This window comes from Eucyclogobius newberryi, unplaced genomic scaffold (genome assembly GCF_026437365.1).
Source record: "Eucyclogobius newberryi isolate DKJ021-1_F unplaced genomic scaffold, fEucNew1.0.hap1 SCAF_5, whole genome shotgun sequence".
NCBI classification, from domain to species: domain Eukaryota; kingdom Metazoa; phylum Chordata; class Actinopteri; order Gobiiformes; family Gobiidae; genus Eucyclogobius; species Eucyclogobius newberryi.
Window position 1 is genome coordinate 35,545,224 of NW_027316167.1, and position 21,454 is coordinate 35,566,677.

Genomic DNA, 21,454 nt, shown 5'->3' on the forward strand with positions numbered 1-21,454 from the left:
ACAATTTGACTTCACTAGATCTGACTGAAAATCGGCGTAAAAATTCAAATCTCAAAGGGCTGAGCTTTACGTCTCCGTGGGAGTAAAATGCATTTGGACAAAAGACTTTGAAATTAATAAATAATACATCAATATTAAAAGTAGTAAATTTAGGGTAACATACTAGTACAAGTACTGTAAGGTTCTGAATGTCCACCCACTTGTGAAGGAGGGGGGCATTCAAGGTTGATAGTGATTAAAGAATTGTTCAAGAATTCAAACATGACACACTGCATAAGTGTGGGTAAGTTTGAATCGTATTTTTAAGTGAAGAATGGGGCACCAGCCGGATAATCTGCAATTTTAACAACTCACTATAATCAGACATCTAAATTAATTAATTCATTAGAAATTAATTTGCTCGTTGATCTAAAGGTTTGAGAACGTAACCGTGACATTGACCCCTTTTCTGGAAATGAAAGAACACTTTACCAAATGTGGGTTATGAAGATTTAATGACCAAATAATTAAACAGATAAATATGAATTAGGAATATGCAAATTAGTCAATAACAGATGGAAAACACGAGACATGATGGTTCTAGATCTATCTTGGTGTGTGTTAGAGTTAAGTCTAAGATGATATTATCAGCCAGCCTGTGAAGTGCATTCATACGAACGGAACCAGAAGCTGTGATCCTGAGGAGACGGGCCTGCGTGGGGTCCAAGGGCCTGCGTGGGGTCCAAGGGCCTGCGTGGGGTCCTGCGTTGGGGTCCAAGGGCCTGCGTGGGGTTCGTGTCACCTCCGGACTTCACTCAGGGGTCACGCTGCAGCTCAGTCCACACGCTGGCCAGAGAAGGGCTGCTCTGGAGCTCGGCTCTGACGTTGTCTGGCCAAAGAAGGACTGGGTCAAGTTCTGCGATCTGCGCTCTCCTTGGCTCTGAGGCGTTCCCGAATGAAAAGGCCGTCGTGCTGCTCCACCGATGTGGCTGATCGAAAAGGCTGTGGACTTGAAAAAGTTGCAAAAGGTCCTTGCTTGATTTTGCGTGATGCAGCATCAATAACGTTTTTAAAAACGGGCACAGGTTTCTTAGTTCCGGGAGGGAACATTAGCTTCTCTTGGAAAAGTCTTTGTCCCGTAGCGTTGCATCGCTCATGCTAACTAGGCCCGAGGCCTGCTCCCAAGGCCCGGTGTCATGGACCTGCTGGGGGGACCCTGAATGCAGGGTCGAGCTTCGAAGGAAACTCTGATGGAACCCGCTCTGGAGCTTGGATGGTACTGGGTCTGTAACTCTGCTCTTTCCTTTTGTCTTTCCCCGCGGGGTTTTGGCGCCGTGGCTTCAGCCAATCAACATGCACGCTGGGGTCAGAGCTGATAAGGAGACGAGATCTGGCTTCAGGCCACAAGAGTTACACAAAAAGGTAAAATTGTCCACAAAACAAGTTATGAAACAGTTAAAATGACATGTAAAACACGACTACACAATATGTACATGTAAACTCATCTGGTGGACAATTTTTTGTAATCTGATGATTGTCTATTAAAACCACTAAAACCTCATAGTCTTTCAGCGTTTTAGTGTTTGTCTTGGAGAGATCGTTTCTCTCTGTAATCCAAAAGGAGTCATTTGATGAAAAGTTATTTTCAAAGTTCAGAGCGTCTCTGTTGCCGCTATCACTTCCTCTTTCTTTTGAGGGCCGTAAAACTCCACACTGATAACACCTTGCCCACATTCCTGTCACCATGGCAACAGGGGGAGGACATCTGCATATCCTACAACTTTGTGGCAATCTTCGCCCATGATACGAGGTTGGCACAACTTGGCACCGATGAAGATGTCCATGGTCCGTTGTCACAGAGGTGGCTTGGTTCTACGCTAACTGTGTGGCAAGTTAGGCTAGGATGTGCCTCACTAAAGCTAAGGTGTACATAGACTAATGTTGGTTGAAGTCTTTAAATGCTAAAATAAATTTACAAAATCAAAATTTTGCTGGCAATTTATTTGGAGAAATTTAAGCAGAACTACCTGTCTTTGTAGGTGGTAGCTAACGCTAAGCTATTAGCTGAAAGCTGATAAAGGCTGTGTTCTTAGCTGGGAGCTAAGTTAACTGCTATTAGCGATGGCTAATAGTAGAGAGGTTGTGGCTATGCACATGAATTTATCAACATTTTGAGATTCATACATTTTGAGATAGCTGTTGAGCGATTTAGGGATCTTCTCAAAATGGGTTGAAGCTGAAAAGACTTAATTTTTTTCATCTCTCTCTAGACCCCCTCCCCCCTCTCCCCATTGTTAAGCGGATTCGAGCCATTTTGGTGAGGACAATGTTAGTGTCTATTAAAACCACTAAAACCTCATAGTCTTTCTATGAGTCTTTCTAGACGGTGAGGTGAAGGTTTTAAGCAGGGAGAAAAGATGGTTTGAAAGAGGAGTCAAGGAAGGTATTTTTGTTAAAAAAGAAAGACCTTCTTTAAACAGAAATGGAGGGCTAAGGTTTAATCTTCCTGTTATTTATAATGGGTTACTGAACCCCTGGAGTGAGTAGCGTTTGTCTTGGAGAGGGTCTCACAAAGACAAAGAGGTTTCTAATAGCCCATTAAGATTCTGAATAGGCTAGCTCGGTAGATACAAGGGGGGAGTTTCTGTTGAAACAAACAACTCTTTCTACTTCAGGAAGGCTCCTCCCAATGGGCGGGTCTTACCACAGAATAGTATTAATATCGGAGTTCTCGACCTAAATTCTTTTATTGACAATGACTCTTGGATGAGAGTCGAAACGTCTATTTTTCAAACTGAGTCCAGATGACTACAACTGAAGCTTTTTCTACTATGGAACACGCCTGGACGAATGAGGGATTACACCGACATATTTCCAAGAATTTTGGGCCTAAAACCTTGGATTTAGTTCGGGAACTCGAATCTGTGGCCAGGAAACTAGCAGACAACAGGAACCACTTGAGGTTCAATCTTAGATGCAGACAGAACAACATGATCCCGAAGAGCCTGCAGATCAAATCACCGGTCAGAGGACACAGAGCAGAGAAGATTTGGAGAAGGAGCCTTATGCATATGCTCAGTGAAAGGATCCAGGAAAACAACGTCAGAATTGATAAATTGAAAGGCAGAACAGGAACTTTACAGGAGAAATTAACCAGCATACTCCCTGAAGAAGCTTTCAAAAGAGTGCTGGATTTTACACAGACAGCACAAGAAGCACAGCACAGGAAGAGCAAAGAACGCCAAATCAAGAAGTTCAACATTCTTTTGAACAAAAAGAATGCAGGTGAGGTCGAGCTAGACATTAGGACTGAGACAGACAAATTAGCGACCAGCAAAAACAATTGGATTAAGAACCTATCAGATCGTGTTCTGACACAGGCAGAAAAGGAGGCGCTCTCTAAAGGTCTCAACTTTTCTGTCACCTCTAAACACATCCCTACAGAGGACTACATCACAGCCACTGAAACTGCAATTAGAAACAACAAAATGACTGAATCGGAGGCTGCAGACCTGAGGTTACGTGTCACAGCGACCCTGAAGAGTGCCAAACCACCGCCTTCAAATATCACAGCTGAAGAGACTCATTGTTTGGCAATTTATTTGGAGAAATTTAAGCAGAACTACCTGTCTTTGTAGGTGGTAGCTAACGCTAAGCTATTAGCTGAAAGCTGATAAAGGCTGTGTTCTTAGCTGGGAGCTAAGTTAACTGCTATTAGCGATGGCTAATAGTAGAGAGGTTGTGGCTATGCACATGAATTTATCAACATTTTGAGATTCATACATTTTGAGATAGCTGTTGAGCGATTTAGGGATCTTCTCAAAATGGGTTGAAGCTGAAAAGACTTAATTTTTTTCATCTCTCTCTAGACCCCCTCCCCCCTCTCCCCATTGTTAAGCGGATTCGAGCCATTTTGGTGAGGACAATGTTAGTGTCTATTAAAACCACTAAAACCTCATAGTCTTTCAGCGTTTTAGCGTTTGTCTTGGAGAGATCGTTACTCTCTGTAATCCAAAACTCTCTGTATTTCCAACAACATACACTGTAAACCGAGTGTTGTTTACAAGTCAAATGTAAACTAGGACTTAACTAGGGCTTAACCAGGGCTTAACCATGGCTTAACCAGGGCTTAACCATGGCTTAACCAGGGCTTAACCAAGGCTTAACCAGGGCTTAAAGGCGGTATGGACGATTTTTCGGCGATTTGAGAACGTAGGCGGAAGTGCGCATGCGCACTCCCCCGTGCGGACTGATACAACACACATGTGCGTTTGTTTATTAGCGCAACGGAGCGCATCGCATCGCTCGTCTCCCGTAGATTTCTGTCCACTTCTGTGTCAGCTCGAACTGTCTTTCTCCGTCTTCATTTTGCCCCGTACACTGAGGGAACTATATTATGATAGATCCATGCGCTTAGGCACGCGGAAACGTGAGGAGGAACCGCACGCGGCTGCAGGTGAGCGGTAGGTGCGTTTTATGATTGATACGTGGCAGGACTAATCGGCAGCCATTTCTTACCATTTGTTTACATGTTTTGCTCTTCTATTCCAAATAATTAAAATATATATAATTTTGAAGCCACAAAATTGTAATTGAGCTACACAAGTATAAAGTATACATTTTGGTAAAATGTGTAATAAATATGTGCTTACAAAATTAAAAACTAATGTTCTATCTTTTCTGTGAGTTTTTGTCCAGTACAAACATCAAACATGCCAAATGTCTCTCATAATCTCCTATTACTTGAACAGAGTGTGTTTTTTTTCACACATTTTCTGAGGTGCAGTTGTTTTTTTCTTACCATTGCCGCTCCCATCTCCAGCTCTGCTCCTTTGCGCTCCTTGTGTGTGGTAACATGCGCCTCCTGCCGCCGGAGCCTTTTCACCTGAGGGAGGGATGTACCGGCCCTTAGGTCCGCCCATGAGACCCTGCCCCCTCCCCCTCTGTTTGTCTGGGATATGAGGAAAACAGGTTCAGCCTCAGATCCACACTCTCGCCACAAAAAACACAAGGACCCGTTTCAGGAAGCTAGCATTATGGGTTCTGTGTTAATTTTTCTCGTCGCACCACATTTTTACCTCAGTGTTTAGTGTTCAGTGTTCATTGTTCATGTGGCACCATAACATTCTTTAATTCTGTGCAGTTTATAAAGTTGAGTGTAAAAAGTCAGTGTTTTGTGTAGCTGTGGGATTGATCCGGTTTATGGTTCAATTCCTCCAGTCAATTATCAAGTCCCTATGAACATTGTTTTTTCACTGTTGCCCCTCGAGGCAACTACTGTTGGGATATTGAGCGTTACAAGCAGCAGTTGCCTTGAGGGGCGACAGTGAAAAAACAGAATAGATAATGTCCTCGCCCCGGTCTTTTCTGTCAGAATGAAAAATAATCAAAGCGAGGGGGAAAAAATAGTTTCAGAAAGTGGAGCAATTTTCGACCTCAGAGACGTGATTGTTCCTGCACCGCGGATGAATGCATGTTGTTGTTCACTGTTGTACTGCACTTTCTTCAGAACCGTGAGTTCTCTCTGGGTTCTACGGCTTCCTCCCACCGTCCAAAGACATGCATGTGTTAGGCAAAATTGGCAACTCTAAATTGGCCCTAGTGAATGAATGTGAGAGTGAATGTTTGTCTGTGTGTCCGTGTTAGCCCAAAGTCACTATGATCCAGTCACCCGCGACCCCGAACGGGAACAAGCGGTAGAGACACTAAATATATGGCAATATATTTCCAAATGTCCAATAATCTGATATTTTCCAGTGCTAGAGCTTTATTTAAAGATTCCTACAGACTTTGTGCAGGAGTGAAATACAGATTCAGCTGTTCTTCTGTTCTCAGGTTTATATCAGAGATTACGTCACTGGAAGAGTCCTCTGACCTTTTGTCTGACCTTTAGTCTTTCTTTGAGATTCTTTGAGCATCAAAACTGCAGTATAGGTGTATGACAACACTTACGCTCACTGTGTGGAGCAGAGAGTACATAAGTACATGTCTCATGATTTGCTGCATGTCCTTCCCCTGTCTCATCCCCATTTCACACTGCACGGTCAAACCAATGGGCTAAACAAATAAAGATAAGTCATGGAACATTCCATGGAGACAAAGAGCATGACAGATGAATTAAGGGGACATTTCGTTGTTACAACGCAGTAGAACAGGAGGAAAGGACAGATAATAGATTGTTTCAAAACACACTTTTAATAGAACTCTTATGAACAAAACAAAAAACTCTTATGAACAAAACTCCTCTCCTATCTTAATAGGGAATGGAGGGGGGGGAAATAAAATAAAATAGATAATAAAAATACAAAATAAAGATAAAAATCAGATAATAATAATAATAATAATAAAATAATGATAATAGAATAAAATGAAATAAAATAAAGTAAAAATAGCTAGCACAAGACTAGGTAATACTATTAGCAGGTAAGTAAACCGTATAAACAACAAAATAGAAACTCTTATTTACAGGTATTGCACATGGTTGATTCAGTATTGCACATGAATATGATGGTATTGCACATGGTTACATCAGTATTGCACATGTTCAGGGCTAGCAGTGTTAGTTGTAGAGTCTGACAGCAGCAGAAGGAAAGACCTGTGAAACCTCTCCTTCACACAGCGAGGATGGATCAGTCTCTCACTGAAGCTGCTCTCCAGAGCGGACAGCGTGTCCTGCAGGGGGTGAGACTCATGGACCAGCATAGATGTGAATTTAGCCAGGACCCTCCTGTCCCCCACCTCCTGCACTGAGTCCAGAGCGCAGCCCAGGACGGAGCTGGACTTCTTGATGACTTTGTCCAGCTTCCTCCTCTCCCTCTCTGTGATGCTGCTGCTCCAGCAGGCCTCACCGTACAGGAGGGCTGAAAACTGAATATTTGCATAGAACGCTCCTATTGTTTTGCATGGCAGTATTATTTTGAGATGGGAAGGAAATAATTCAAATCATTTTTCTGGCCTCCTTTGTGGGGGAGAACAAAAGCAGGCTTCCATTGTAATGGGATATTGTGAGATTAAAAAGATGAGTTAAACAATTTACTATTAGGCAGAGCAAAAAATATGTCTGTTTGCCGTAACCCGACCGACTCTAAAAAAATAGCCGACTGAAAAAAAAATATCAGCATTTTGTCAAATGATTTATTTTTGTCTTATATCTCGCCGACTCATCGACTGTTTTTTAAAAACAGCACTGTTTGGAATAATCTTGTATCACTGGAATTCGCTAGAAATATTTTAAAGCCGAAAATGTCGCGAAAACCGAGCGAGAAATGAAACTAACACAAACGGAGAACGTCTCATTGACTGTTGAAGCCTCAGCCAGTTTAATTACAATGAGTCTTTAGACTTTTGTGCACATGGCAGTATCATTAAGGTTTCTTGGAATTAGAGCAAACTAACACCGGCTTCACACCTGAGACACTGAGCAGGATCAGGTTCCTGTTTGTTCCTCCCACACCTCGCTCCCGTGACCCTGTATACCTCACAGCACTGGGGGTGGACTAATTATATGCAAATTTGGTCGTCTGGCCTTCCTGTTGGTATGAAAATTTAATCTTTTCCCTTGAGAGCGTTATTTGGCCTTTGTGAAATCATTTCACAAAGGCAACTGAAATGTGATCATGTGACACTCTGTTCTTCCTGCCTTTATTAAAGAGGTAAATGTTCCCTTGTTGAGAGGAAGTTGGAGTTAGAGTTAGATCAGGGCAGGGACAGAAGACTCTGTCAGGGACGGTCAGGTTTTTGCTTATGCATGAGTAAAGAATAAAGTAGCCAAGAATAAAGGACCAACTTTGAGAATGACGACTGTTCTATTTTGCCTTATTTCCTGACCATTGTTTGCAGAGGAATTTCACAACGATACAACAATACTCTGAAACCAGACATTTATGAGTCAACTTCAAACCACTGGACAATTGAATGTGCTTTGTATAAACTGCTTTCCTCCATATTTTTGCTTCCCTAAATATTTTTTTTCTAAATAACAATGTACTTGTAAAATATGGCTCTTATCATCTTCTGTTCTAAAAGCTTTTCCGATGACATTAGGTGCGGGAGCTGCAGAAAGTTTCTAATTCATGGTGTAAAATGACTTTCGTTCCCACCAAATTGTATTCCTTCCCACAATTTAGCCAAAACTTCCCCACAATTTAGCTTAAACTTCCCCACAAATTAACCAAATCGTTCCAATGATTTAGCCAAATCGTTTTGACGAATGAAACACTTGAGCGCCGTTGTGCTGTCCCAGTAAGACTGTGTGTAACTCCGTCCACTAGAGGGCGCATGTTTTTTCCGCACATTGCTATGCTAGCTATGCTAACGATTTCCTATTGTCATTCTTTGGACCTCTGTTGTGAATTTTGAGCACATAAGCACTGCTAACCTGTGCTATACTTTAGTACTCATGTGTTTATGTGACTTGCTGTCTTTTATTTTCTGTATTAAGAGACTGATTGTTGTTTTTGTCTCTTTATGTTACAGTTTTACAAAAACTTATTGAACTTGGAGCAATGGAGCAATAAACATGGCCCAAAGTCATTACAAAGTGTCTTCATTTCAAGTCAAGACTGTTCTCTATCTGCCGAACTAGACAGGCGTTTAGCGAGGGCAGAATAGCCGTAGAGACTCTGAGCCAGATTAGCCGGACCAACTATCACAGAACTGCACTTTGGACCTCGGCAAGGACAAATAAAGGAACAAATACATAATTTTAAACAACATTTACTTGTTCCCTATGTAGGCTATACGTAAATGTATTTTAAATCCAGAACCTAAAGTGTATCAGTCTAGCAGCGTCATGTTTTCGTCTTGCTAAAACTAAAACTCTAGCTAGTGTTGAGATAATTATATTGTTTGATGTATTTGTATTGCACCACACACACGCACACGTCCGACTTTTAGGGCTTGAAACAATGGTTGTAAAACAGATAGGTCCGGCAAGTGTCGGATTACAGACACAGCCCCTTGGGAGGCTCGGCCAAGGATAGGATGTGACTTTTGTAATGTAAAAGGACAGAGGTGAGATTGCGGAGGTTAAGGACAGATGCAATTCCATCTCTCCCTTGATTGCATCTTGTAAACTACCTGGATTATTGAACTTTATTAAATACAGAAAAATATCTGAGTTCAGTCATCATTTGAGAACAGCCACCACAGGAACCAAATTAATCAGGAAGAGAGGAGAACAAGAGACTGGGTGATAAAAGGTCAAGCGAGGCCTCCTCCTGGAGACAAAGGAGAATCTCCAACACTAGCTAACAGCCTGCTACTTCAACTAGCTACAACCATGGATGTATTAAGGTTACAACATGCTTATAGTGGAAAGGTCAATGTCAACTGCTTTAAGGGAGTGTAACATCGAGGAGGGCGTGATTCAGAGACTGAAAGACAAAAACATAAGTAGCTGACCTGGCTAACCTGAGGACACTGATCTGGTCAAATAAAGCCAGTTAAGAAAATCAGTCTCAAAAAGTCTGAAGAAAAAGTCTAACCACAGCAGTGAGTCCCTTCAGTGGTTCTTGGTGGGAACTGCATTTGTCTGAAGGGTTAGGACCTGATGAAAAAAGTCACGTGGTAAATATAAAAGAGGAATAAAAAGACGAACACATGTTTTCTTTATTATAAATATGAAGAAAAGTGTAGAAATGAAATTAGAGGAAGCAAAACATTTTCATTCATAACAGCCTGAAAGTGTTTTTTTCCCCTAAATAAATTTATATAAGATTCAGACTTCAACAAACATGTGCCGTGCAATGGCAATATAGAAATGACAAATTATATTACATTTCTTTACGGAGATACTTTCCACAGTATGACATTTTGTACAGTGTTTCGAACATTTTGCTGCGTATTGTGTGTTTGCATGGAATCGACAAAGTAAATTTAAACTTAGAGAAGCTGCTCACTGTTTGTCGGACTCTTTTCACTGCTCCAGAGAGAATACCATAAAATGTGTTGTAAATGAGACGTTGGGAAGGAGACGCGCACACATGACCTCTGAAAGGGCCGTTTATGGGCTGACTTGACCCAGGACAGATGTTCATGGGAGTGGGAAAATGTGATTGGCCGGATTGTAGTAAATATAATGGACTAGAACCAAGGGCAAAATTAATGACTAAACCAGCAGTGACCCAAATGATGTACAAAACCTACATTGTATGCACATTAGACCCATGTATTTTACTTCTGTATTTATAGTCTACTGCAATCATAAGTGTCAGTGTCATCACCGGTACTTCCACCAGTCCCTGACAAAAATAACATGTTTTGTTTAGTTCAGGTTCTTACAAGAAAAAATATTTTGGATGAGCTTCAGACTGAACTATCTTCTATTTAGGGTCTAACTGCGGCCCAAATAACCACTTGTTTCTGTAAAATCTGCAATCATAACTAAAATGACCAACTGTCATGGTGATACATACCTAACATTAATGTTCTAAGCCTTGTTTAATGTGTGGAGGCTCAAAACGTCAAAACATCAAACCCAACATTTTGTGATGTGAAAAAGACCGCGGTGAAGTTAGTTTCACGTTGGACGTTGGATATTCACCTCAGCAACTAGAGCGAGAGCTTCCTCTGAGTGTGCCCCGCCTGCAGTAGCTCAACACGGGGAGCTGCGCGCTGAAGTGCCGCTTGATGCGCCAGTTAGGGACCGTCTCTAAAGTACCGTTTGTTATCTTAAAAAATATCAAACATATTTATAAAAAAATTAAAAAACAACAACATTGAGCATGAATCCAAGTTGCTAATCCTATAATCCTAAATGCCATAGTCCTTTCGGGCTAAAAAGTTAACCCTTTGTAGATATTTAAAGAATACTTTTTGTAAAAAAACAAGGATTCTTTTCAATAGCTCCTAAATCAGCAAACCTAGATAGTAAATGCTAAGTGATTATAGTAGTTTGAGTCTCCAGGTATCACGCACACCTTTTACTTTTTCCAAATTAACCCTTTGTAGATTTTTAAGGAATATTTTTCGTCAAAAATCAAGGATTCTTTTCCATAGCTCCTAAGTCAGCTAACCTGGAAAGTCAAACCAAAGTTATTATAGTAGTTGTGGTCTCAAGGTACAACGCACACCTTTTACTTTTTCAATTTAACCCTTTGTAGATTTTTAAGGAATATTTTTCGTCAAAAATCAAGGATTCTTTTCAATAGCTCCTAAGTTAGCAAACCTAGATAGTAAATGCTAAGTGATTATAGTAGTTTGAGTCTCCAGGTATCACGCACACCTTTTACTTTTTCAAATTACCCCTTTGTAGATTTTTAAGGAACATTTTTCGTCAAAAATCAAGGTTTCTTTTCAATAGCTCCTAAGTCAGCTGACCTAGAAAGTCAAACCCATGTTATTATAATAGTAGGCGAAATAAGAACAAAACAGGAACAAAACGGGACGGCAAAATAGGCACAATACAGGAGCAAAACAGAGCAGGAACAACAAAAAAGAAGCCAAGAAGGAACAAAACAGCAGAGGGGGGCGTGCCCAAGCCGCTGCGGACCACCACAGGAGACCTGCAATATTACCAGTGGAATTACTACATTCAATCGAAACTGATCAAATAAATTCACGGCACATACCGGGCATGGTTGACGGAGTAGCGCATGATACTTCCTTACCTGCCAATGGGATCGCTCCACACCACAGGCTGCGTCCAAACTGAGTGGACCAGCGGACGCAACGTTAGCCAGCTGTTGCCGCACAACAGCGCCTTCGCCGCAATCTGCGGCGCATGGTCACGGACAAGGCGTTGAAAGCCAAACGGGTGTACTTGACCGGTGTATCTGGGGCAAACCGGGATTTAGGAGCGTTGAAACTGAATGACTGAGGAGAATTGGGTGTTCATTACCTGCGAGGTGATTTGCCAGAGCCCCGGACTGGATTATGGGTGCCTGTGGCACTGCAGCGGCACTACCGGAAGAATTTGATTCATGAATTTGTGAAATGAATGAATCGAAGCCACGGGATTGTCATTACTTGGAATGGAGGACGGAGTGGCCAACAACCAAGGCCCGGAAGAGCGTGTGGGCGAAACGAGAGGCGGATGAGGAGGGCGCGCTTAAATAGTCTGCCAGCTGAGCGCCATGGAGCGGCAGGTAAGTGTACCCTCAGCACAGGCCTCCACAGCCCATCTTGCCACATTCCACCCCCCTGAAATGCATCGTCGCCCCGACGATGAAACACAACTTGACTTGTTGTGTGTTGGTGTGACTTAACTTAACACCAAGGCCTAAAAAATGCTTGTGTTAGCCTGGAGGATGACACAGGAGCACCTTGGCCGGATGGTTGTTCAACTAGGGACCTTGGAATACGGTGGGGATTTTAGGTGTTGGCCAGCGGTCGTGCGAGTGGACCGGCGTACAGATGCCTCGCTGAAGCCAGGATTGGCCACAGGGTCAATTGCTGGCGGAGCCTGGTCAGTGACCACGGTGGGGAGAGCAACTAATGGTTCTTGAGCACTCGGCACATGTAATGGGACGTGGGAGGAGTTTTGGGGCACAACTGTTGGTTGCCGCACCGGCGGCTGTAAAAACAAATCATCCTCAAATGACTGTTCATCTTCTACGATTGGTGCTACAGGTGCATCCGGAGGATTCACACCAGGGACAGTGGCAGGGGAGTCACTGCAAAGCAGGGCCTTCAACAGGGATCGGTGGACCCTTTTTACGTTGGTTTGTTAATCCACAGGAGCCACCGTGTACACCACACCATCTTCCCTTGGGGCTTGCAGGACAACATAGGTTGAGGGCCCCACAGGTCTTGGGTCTTCCGACGACCCCTAGCACTGTAATTGCGAAGTAGCACCAGCTGGCCTTCATTAAATGGCACATCTCTGACCCGTTGGTCATGATTTGCCTTTCTGTGTGAGGCCGCCAAACGCAATCTTTCTCTTGCCCCGTCGAAAGCCACCTGAAGACGTGTCTGGTGCTCTTTTCACCCACTCATGCACACTTCCCCCCACGGGTCTTGCACCCTACCCAACAAGAAATCAATAGGCAGACGTGGTTCTTGCCCAAACATCAGGAAGAATGGAGACTCACCCGTGGACTGGTGGGGAGTGGTGTTATATGCGTAGAGCACCTGGGGTAAGCAACCACTCCAGTCCCTCTTACGGGATGCAGGAAGAGCACGCAACATATTGTGAAGCAGCTCACACTGCCCATTTAGGCGCTGGTACAGCTGGCAGCCCGGTGTAAACACTCTCTCTTCTTTCTCACACTTATTGTGCTTTATCTCCTATATTTTGTAAATATAGTTAGTATATTTTTTCTATTTTACTGTACGATAGGGACACGCGCTGGACTGAAAGTGTTTTTCAGACTTCCTATAAGTGATCTGTTCTTCTGCATCTACCTCTGTATCTACCTGCGTTGCACCAATGAAATTTCCCCATGTGGGACAATAAAGGAATATCTTATCTTATCTTATCATTTCCTGCTGGGTGGTACAGAGTAGTATGAGACTTTGTAATCTCATACAGCTTACGCAACTGCTGGATGAGAGTGCTCTCAAAGTTTCGTCCCTGGTTAGTTTCGTCCTCCAAGTGTATGCGTGCCGGCACACCGAACTTTGCGAACCACTCTGTGACCAGGACTTGCGCCACAGTGGAAGCGTGCTGGTTGCGGGTTGGAACTACAAGTGTGTATTTGCTGAAAACGTCAGTCATGACCAGCACGTTTTCCAGACCTGTGGAGATCTGCTCTAACAGGGTAAAGTCGATTGCAAGGATCTCGTTTGGCTGTGAAGCCAGTAAGTGGCCCATAAAGGCGTGAGGAACCGATTGGTTGTCCTTTGCATGCTGACATCTCTCACAAGCCTGGCACCATTGGGCTACCTCCCGTGACATACCTGGCCAATAGCACCGGGAACGCAGTAAGGCCAGAGTCCTCTCTATTCCTTGGTGTCCATGCTCCTGATGGACCTGGGTGAGGACATTCTGGACCAAGGCTTTAGGCAGAAGGAGTTGTTACACAGCCCCACCACCGTCAGGACGAAACACCTGCCGATACAGCAGCCCCTCTAACTCTACCAGGCGGTAGAGTTAGAGGGGCTGCCCTCTTAGTGCTGGCCCCACTGGCCCCACTGGGCCAGCACTAAGAGGGCAGTGGAAGAGAGGGCTCGTTGCTCTTCATGAGTGGGCTGTCGATTTTGTTGCCAAAAGATCAGGATCTCCTGTATGGCGGGGTCAGACTGCTGAAGCTCGCGAAGGTCAGCAGGGGCAACTTGCGGTAGAAAAGTCACAAGGGACTGTGTTGCCTGTGTAACCACTCCTTGTAGGGCTTGTTTTAACTGCCCAGGCAGACATGTGCCCCAAGTTCCCGGTGCCACTTCCTGTAAGGAAGTGCCAGGCTGGCGAGACAAAGCGTCAGCCTTTTGGTTACACTTACCTGAACGATATTTTAATTCAAAATCAAAAGAGGCCAACTGGGCGGCCCAGCGCTGCTCAACAGCTCCCAGTTTGGATGAGGAGAGATGACTCAGGGGATTGTTGTCCATATAGACCACGCATTCGTGGCCTAGCAGGTACTCCCTGAATTTCTCAGTCAGGGCCCACTTAAGGGCCAACAACTCTAGCTTCATGGAGCCGTAGTTGGACATGTTGCGCTCAGTCGGGCGCAGCCCTCGACAGGCATACGCAAGAGGTCGCACCTTCCCTTCCTGCTCCTGGGAGAGCACTGCCCCCAATCCAGCATGACTTGCACCAACCTCCAGAATGAATGGGAGGGAGAAGTCAGCGTAGGCAAAGTAGCCGTGGTGAGCTTGGCTTTTAAGGCCTCAAAGCTCTGCTGACATTCTGTGGTCTAGGGTCTAGTAGCACAGGCCGTTTCCTTGACCGTTTATCAGTCAGTTCAGCAACTCTACGGTGTTTGCTAACTGCTAAAAGAATCCTTGATTTTTGGCGAAAAATATTCCTTAAAATTCAAAAAGGGTTAAATTGAAAAAGTAAAAGGTGTGCGTGATACCTGGAGACTCAAACTACTATAAATTGGAAAAAGTAAAAGGTGTGCGTTGTACCTGGAGACCCAAACTACTATAATCACTTAGCATTTACTATCTAGGTTTGCTAACTTAGGAGCTATTGAAAATAATCCTTGTTTTTTGACAAAAAATATTCTTTAAAAATCTACAAAGGGTTAATTTTTTAGCCCAAAAGGACTATGACATCTAGGATTAGCAACTTGGATTCATGCTCAATATTGTTTTTTTTTTTTTAAATATAAATACGTTTGATACACACATTACAACACATTTTTAAACAAACGGTACTTTAGAGACGGTCCCTAGCTGGCGTACCAAGCGGCACTTCAGCGCGCAGCTCCCCGCGTTGAGCTACTGCAGGCGGGGCACACTCAGAGGAAGCTCACGCTCTAGTTGCGGAGGCAAATGTCCAACATCCAACATTAAACTAACTTCACCGCGGTGTGAAAAAGGACAACACATAAAGCCTATTATTTATGTGTGTATGTACAGTATGTATATTTAAAAATATTAAACATACAAAACACAGAACAGAAAGCGACCAGAGAGCAAACAACTACATAAAAGAACACAAGATGCACAAGAATATACAAAGAAACAAACTCATGGAAGATTCAAATGAAAATAAGAGTAAAATCTGATCCAAAGCACCTCGAGTGAGCGCCTCTCCACAGATCTGATCCAAAGCACCTCAAGTGAGCGCCTCTCCACAGATTTGATCCGTGACGCGGCTTTTAGGGAGATTGAGGAAGACAAGAATAATTAAAACGTCTGTAAATGAAACAGGAAAACAAGCGAATAAGTTTAGACATCATTAAGATGCAAAGATAAAATTCAAATAACCAGCTTGACCCGGAACTGGAGGGAGTGGGACGTGTGCAGTTCAAGCCCCCAGCAGCCAAGATGGCCGCTCATTCAAGTCAATGAGAGCTGCTCAGTAGCGCATGTCGCCAGCAAGCCCCCGGAAGCCAAGATGGCCGCCATTGAAACCTATGGAGCTGCTCATTGGCGCATGGTTCCAAAAAAGTTTTTTAGTTCCGCATTACTTCCTGAACAGTGGTATATCTCCTCCCACTTTTGTGACGTCATCGCCGTGAGGCTTTGGCGTCGGGAGCGCGCACGTCACAGCAGCGTGAAAGACTGAGAAGTCAACACGGACTTTTGGAATAATTCGGCTTGAAATATTCTGTTTACGTAACGTATAATGATGGATTGTTATATCCATCTATAAATATACATGTATCATGTTGTAAAGCTCTGATATTTAAGAGAATTATAAAGAAGTGTTAAGATAAAAAAGTCTGGTTTAATGACAATGAATTACATTTAGAGGTGGAATAACGTCCTCATCATTTTCTGTAGTTTTTGGTTTGGGTATTTATTTTGTTATTAACTTTTCAGTTATTTATTTACATAATATAATTTGGCCAATATGCATTTTTTTTAATCAGATGAGAAGAAATATAAAATATAATCATCGATTCTGTTACATAATTGAGTTAAGCAGTATTTAATTATATTCAGTTTCCTTTTGTGTCGTTTTTGTATCATGTCAATCTTTAATAAATACAAAACACATTTGTTTATTAACGTATTTAATAAGAATAATGAACATGAATGAACTTGTTCAATAAATGCAAATCTGATTATAACTACAAATGATAAATTGATTTTAGCCAGTTTTAGTTGAGTTTTAAAGCTACAATGAGTTTTAAAGCAACAATGTGGGAATCCCTTATTAAGGAGTTTGAGTCTGTGTAATGTTCATTATTATTATCATCATTAATATAATCAGAAAAGGTTTATTCCATTGTCAAAGAACAGAATTCACAAACAGTGGAACTTGCTTTGGTGATTCAGTGCAACATAAAAATATTAACAATGATAAAACAACCTGTATAAGTCAAATGGAACAAACTGAATAAAATAAGATATTCCTTTATTGTCCACACATGAGGAAATTTTGTTGTTGCAACACAGTAGATCCAGAGGAAAAGGACAGAAAACTTTTAGGAAGTTTAAAAAACACTCTTAATAGATCGATCTTAATAGAAGAACTCTTATAAACAAAAACTCCTCTAGACAGAACCTCTCATACCTTAATAAAGAATGGAGGGGGAAATAAAGATAAAATAAAAACAGCGTAAGACAAAATAATATTAATAATAATGGTAAAATAAACACTCTTTTTACATCAGTTATATGCACATGAATGTGACATTATTGTGTTAAATACTGAATATCTCAGTATTTAACAAGACTTTGTTTCCATGGCTACGCAGTCTTCTGTACTTCAGTAACTGCACCGTTCAGCTCCATCGTATGACTGAGACAAACAGAACATGTCACAGCTTTAGATTATACAAGTCACATAACATACACTTCATATGTATTAGATTATACAAGTCATATAACATACACTTCATATGTTTTAGATTATACAAGTCATATAACATACACTTCACATGTTTGTCCTGAAGCTGCTTCACAGACACATGTGACACATCAGTGGCTCTTTTGAAGAACAATTATCATTTAGTTTTTTTGGTCATAACAAAACAGACATTTTATAAATTCAAAATACTGATTCTACACAGTTTACTTTTAGTCGAGGCAGAAGTTATTATTAAAATACCTTTTGCTTTGGAGTCGTCAGGAGTTTACTTGAGATGACTCTGTGTCTGCAGTGATTGGGTCTGCAGTGACCTGTAGTGACCTGCAGTGACCTGTAGAGCTCTGGACAGCACAGACAGACTAAACTCACTGGTCAGCACTCTGAAGATGAGAAAGATACTCATTAGAACATTGATATATTCTGCACATTTAACAGAGAAAAGCTGGAATATGTTATTGACAGAGTTACATTTCGCTCTGTAACACAAAAGTTCCTCTTTTCACATTAATTTTTAAATCTAGAACCAAAAGTAATTTATTTATGCATAAGTTTAAACCTTAGAAGTTAGAACATAACTCACATGTTTGCTAAATCTCTACATATTCCATGGAAGTAAATCCATGACATTCCTATAGAAAACAAGCGTGTGCTTTGTTTAAACATAGCACACGTCATTATGAAATATGTAATAAAACCTTAAATGTGGTCTCAGCCCCTGTAAGTACAGCACTGTCACTTTTAAACACCTTTACATTTATATATGTAAGATATGACCCATTTCAGCAGGTTATATTTGAATTATTGGTTGTGTTTTAAAGCACATAATACAAACATCACTTTATTTCCCTTCTTTCTCTAGTTTTCCTTGATCTGTGCATAACCTCTTGTCTAATAGAACATTTAGTAAGAGAAATAATTAGTTATTTATTTGCAGAAGCACGAGCCATCACGACGTGTTATTGCATCTTTGTGTAGCTAAACTTTAGCTTACGTTAGCTCGTGTTAACTTGTGTTAACTGTGTAATTGTTGTTTTACACTTCATATGGAACGATGTGTGAAACGTGAGGAATGACATACAAACACAACTTACGTGTATCGTGGTCTCGTCTGGTCACATTCTTCTGCTTGTGTTTAGTTTCCGTCACTTGTTCTCCCGAGGCTCGTTCATGAGAGTGACGTACGCGCTCGGTGCGCGTACACCGTTCACCGGAAGGTTAAAAATGTATTTTTTAAGTCTTTTAGAAACAGTTGAAGAGTGAATTTCCTTCTATTTTATTTTTAGACTAAAAACAATTTAGCATGTTTGGTAATTTTAGAGGCCGAACTCCTGAAATGGTCCGACCAAAAGGCTGCATTCTGCGAAGTGGCCACTACTCAATTTGGAGCCAGAGGCAGAGGGGGCGTACCCTATCCAGATATTATAATAGATCCATGGTCGCCAGTTAGCCTTTAGCTCTTTGGACACCGCAGCCCAGAAGTGACGTAGGTCTGCGTCCGGTTAGCGTACCATGTGATCGTACTGACCAATCAGAGAGAGTTACTAGAGCAGCGCAGAGCACAGTGTGAGATAAAGTGAAATATTAACCTGTTACCATCCACCTATTTTCGCCCTGTGCACAATGGTTGGACATACCCAAATGGCATTGCTTATTAAAAGAGGATCTTATGTTCCACATGCAAGTGTGATGCATCATTAGAAAGCTTAGGCCTTCTAGTTTCTGCAGATGTGCACATGGACACTGTTAGGGCTTCAGAACTTGCACTACAGAGGCCCAAACATAAACAAAACATCCTTTTTTAGTCTCGCCTGAATATTGTTAATTTGTAATGGTCCTGAGCATGACATACTTCATTGTGTGCATATGCTGTTCACTGTACATGATGTTTATCTTGTTGACAACAACTGTGTACAGTTTCAGATCTCTAGGAACAGGCATTTTGGTGCTGTTGACCTTTTTGTATCAAAAAGTATATTCGGAACAAGTGATCCAAATATGTGCCAACTGTGCCAAACTGTTTTATTACAATTTTAGCACCTCTATGATCATAAAACATACATTTTGATGTTTTGTAGGCCACTAATAGCAATTATAACTGCTAAAAAAAAAATATGTGAAAATGTGTAAATATGAGTTTACCCATGAATTTCCCATATAGAGGTTAAAAAAATATATATATATATATATATATTATTTTTATTTTATTTTTGTATTGGTATAATAATACATATATCTAACAATATGCACGTCCAAAAGGCTAATAAAATCAGAAAACGTTATGCGCAAAATCCTGCCGAGAAATCTGTCTCTTTACAGCCTTCCCGGAGCCTTACGCACGAGAATACAGAACATTCTGTGTCAATCAGCCCCATTGTCCCGCCTCTCTTTTTAAAGCTATTTTCATTGGCTTGAATAATCTGTCAATCAATCTGAGCTACGTCATTCGCACGCGGCGCTGTTTAGATGTAAACAGACTAATACATGTGCGTCGCAAGCGGCGCATTTTTTTTTGCGGAGGCTGTAGCAAACAAACCCGTGGACAGAAAAATTCGTGGATGGTCTCATTCTGTAGGAAACAGTCTGAAGAAAAGAAGGATACCCAACATTATTTTATAGGTCAAACAGGTCATTTGTTATGGACGGAGAAATGCGCCGAACAAGCGCATTCTCGTCCCGCGAGAAACGAAGAAAAGTTTGTTTACTTGACAATATCTTGAAATCGGATAACTTCAGGAAAAATACAAGTGGATATTGTTTTTCAATGGTTCCTTACGGACAGACTGAGCACATGGATGTACAGAATTAAAGCCGTTTCGTCCGTCATAAACAGCAAACAGGTAGGACATGCGTTTGTAAAAGTTGAGACTTTCTCACAAACTATTGGCAATTGCTTCTTGGGGCATATTATTCAATGTAAATCAATGACATATTCGTTTTGTTGAGAAAATAAGCTTTAAAATGATGTATGGCTTGCTGGTATTGACCACGGAAATAAAAGTGATGATGTAAGAGAATATTTGAGATATAGAAAATGTTCGCCGGCGGACAGGTGGGTGGTAACAGGTTAAACAACTGGTTTTAAGAAAACTGAAGGATTTTGAACCGGAAAAAAGTGAATCTATTTATTGTCGTGGCTCAATAGTTTAGAGTTATTGTTCAGTGTTTTGAGGTTTATCGCAAATAAAATATAAAACCATAAAGTTTGTCTAGTTAGTAAACTTTTTCACTGTCAATGGAAATAATTCTGGTCCTTATTAAGTACATGGAATGTATGATCTAAAATTGATTTCTTAAATTACGGATTTTTAATCATATTCTACAACATGTCAAATGTATTCAGATGACATGTTTATTTACATGCAAAACATGCTAAAGTCATGATTAAGTCCGTATTTAGGTTTCTTGTCTGTGTAATACAGAGAACAACACTGATGGACACGAAACGTAACATCCATTAGTTTATACCTGGCAAAACATTCCATTTCCATAGCATTTATTACGTGATTTACTTTTTCAGGCAGAAACATTTCAAGACATCACTTCTGAGTCGCAGGTCCACGGCCCTCAGGTCCGTGGTGGTCATTAGTTCCATGATTTGTTCAGTTATTAAACTCATGGATCATAGTTTTTCGCCTGTAGCTTATTCGAGGCATTTGGGCTCATCCACGGCATCTCGGCCCCTTCACGTCACCTACTCGACTCTGATTGGTCTAGACGGTCACGAGCCGGGCTAGAGCGGCGCGCTAGAGCGTAGCCAAAGCTAACAGCTTAAAATGCGTTTTAAAGACAACTGAAGAATCTTAAAATTGGAAAAAGTAAATGACCCATAAATAAGTAGGAATTGCCGCCATATCCGACTTTTTGAAAGCTCTACGTGCCCTGTCAGCCGAACACGAGCAGTTTTTAGTTACATTGCGCTCTAGGGAAAAAAAGCTTTCTGGACGCACGATGCAGTACCAATGGAGTGGCCACTGGGGTAGTCTGCGACATGCTGCGGCTAGCCATACCCTATCCAGATTATAATAGATCCATGGTGCAGTTCTACGGTTCATGGGCAGCAGTGAATCTCCCTCTAGTGGCTGTTGGTGCGAAGTACAGGGATGTGAGAAT

General features: G+C 41.7%; 1 long non-coding RNA gene across 1 annotated transcript; it reads right to left on the minus strand.

The window, feature by feature from the left end:
* Window positions 1–17,101: 17,101 nt before the first annotated feature.
* LOC140381287 (uncharacterized) lies at window positions 17,102–18,486 on the minus strand. The gene is made up of 3 exons (XR_011931238.1): window positions 18,436–18,486; window positions 17,585–17,724; window positions 17,102–17,275 (listed from the first exon to the last, which is right to left on the minus strand). It is a non-coding gene; the product is annotated as an uncharacterized lncRNA (long non-coding RNA).
* Window positions 18,487–21,454: the final 2,968 nt, after the last annotated feature.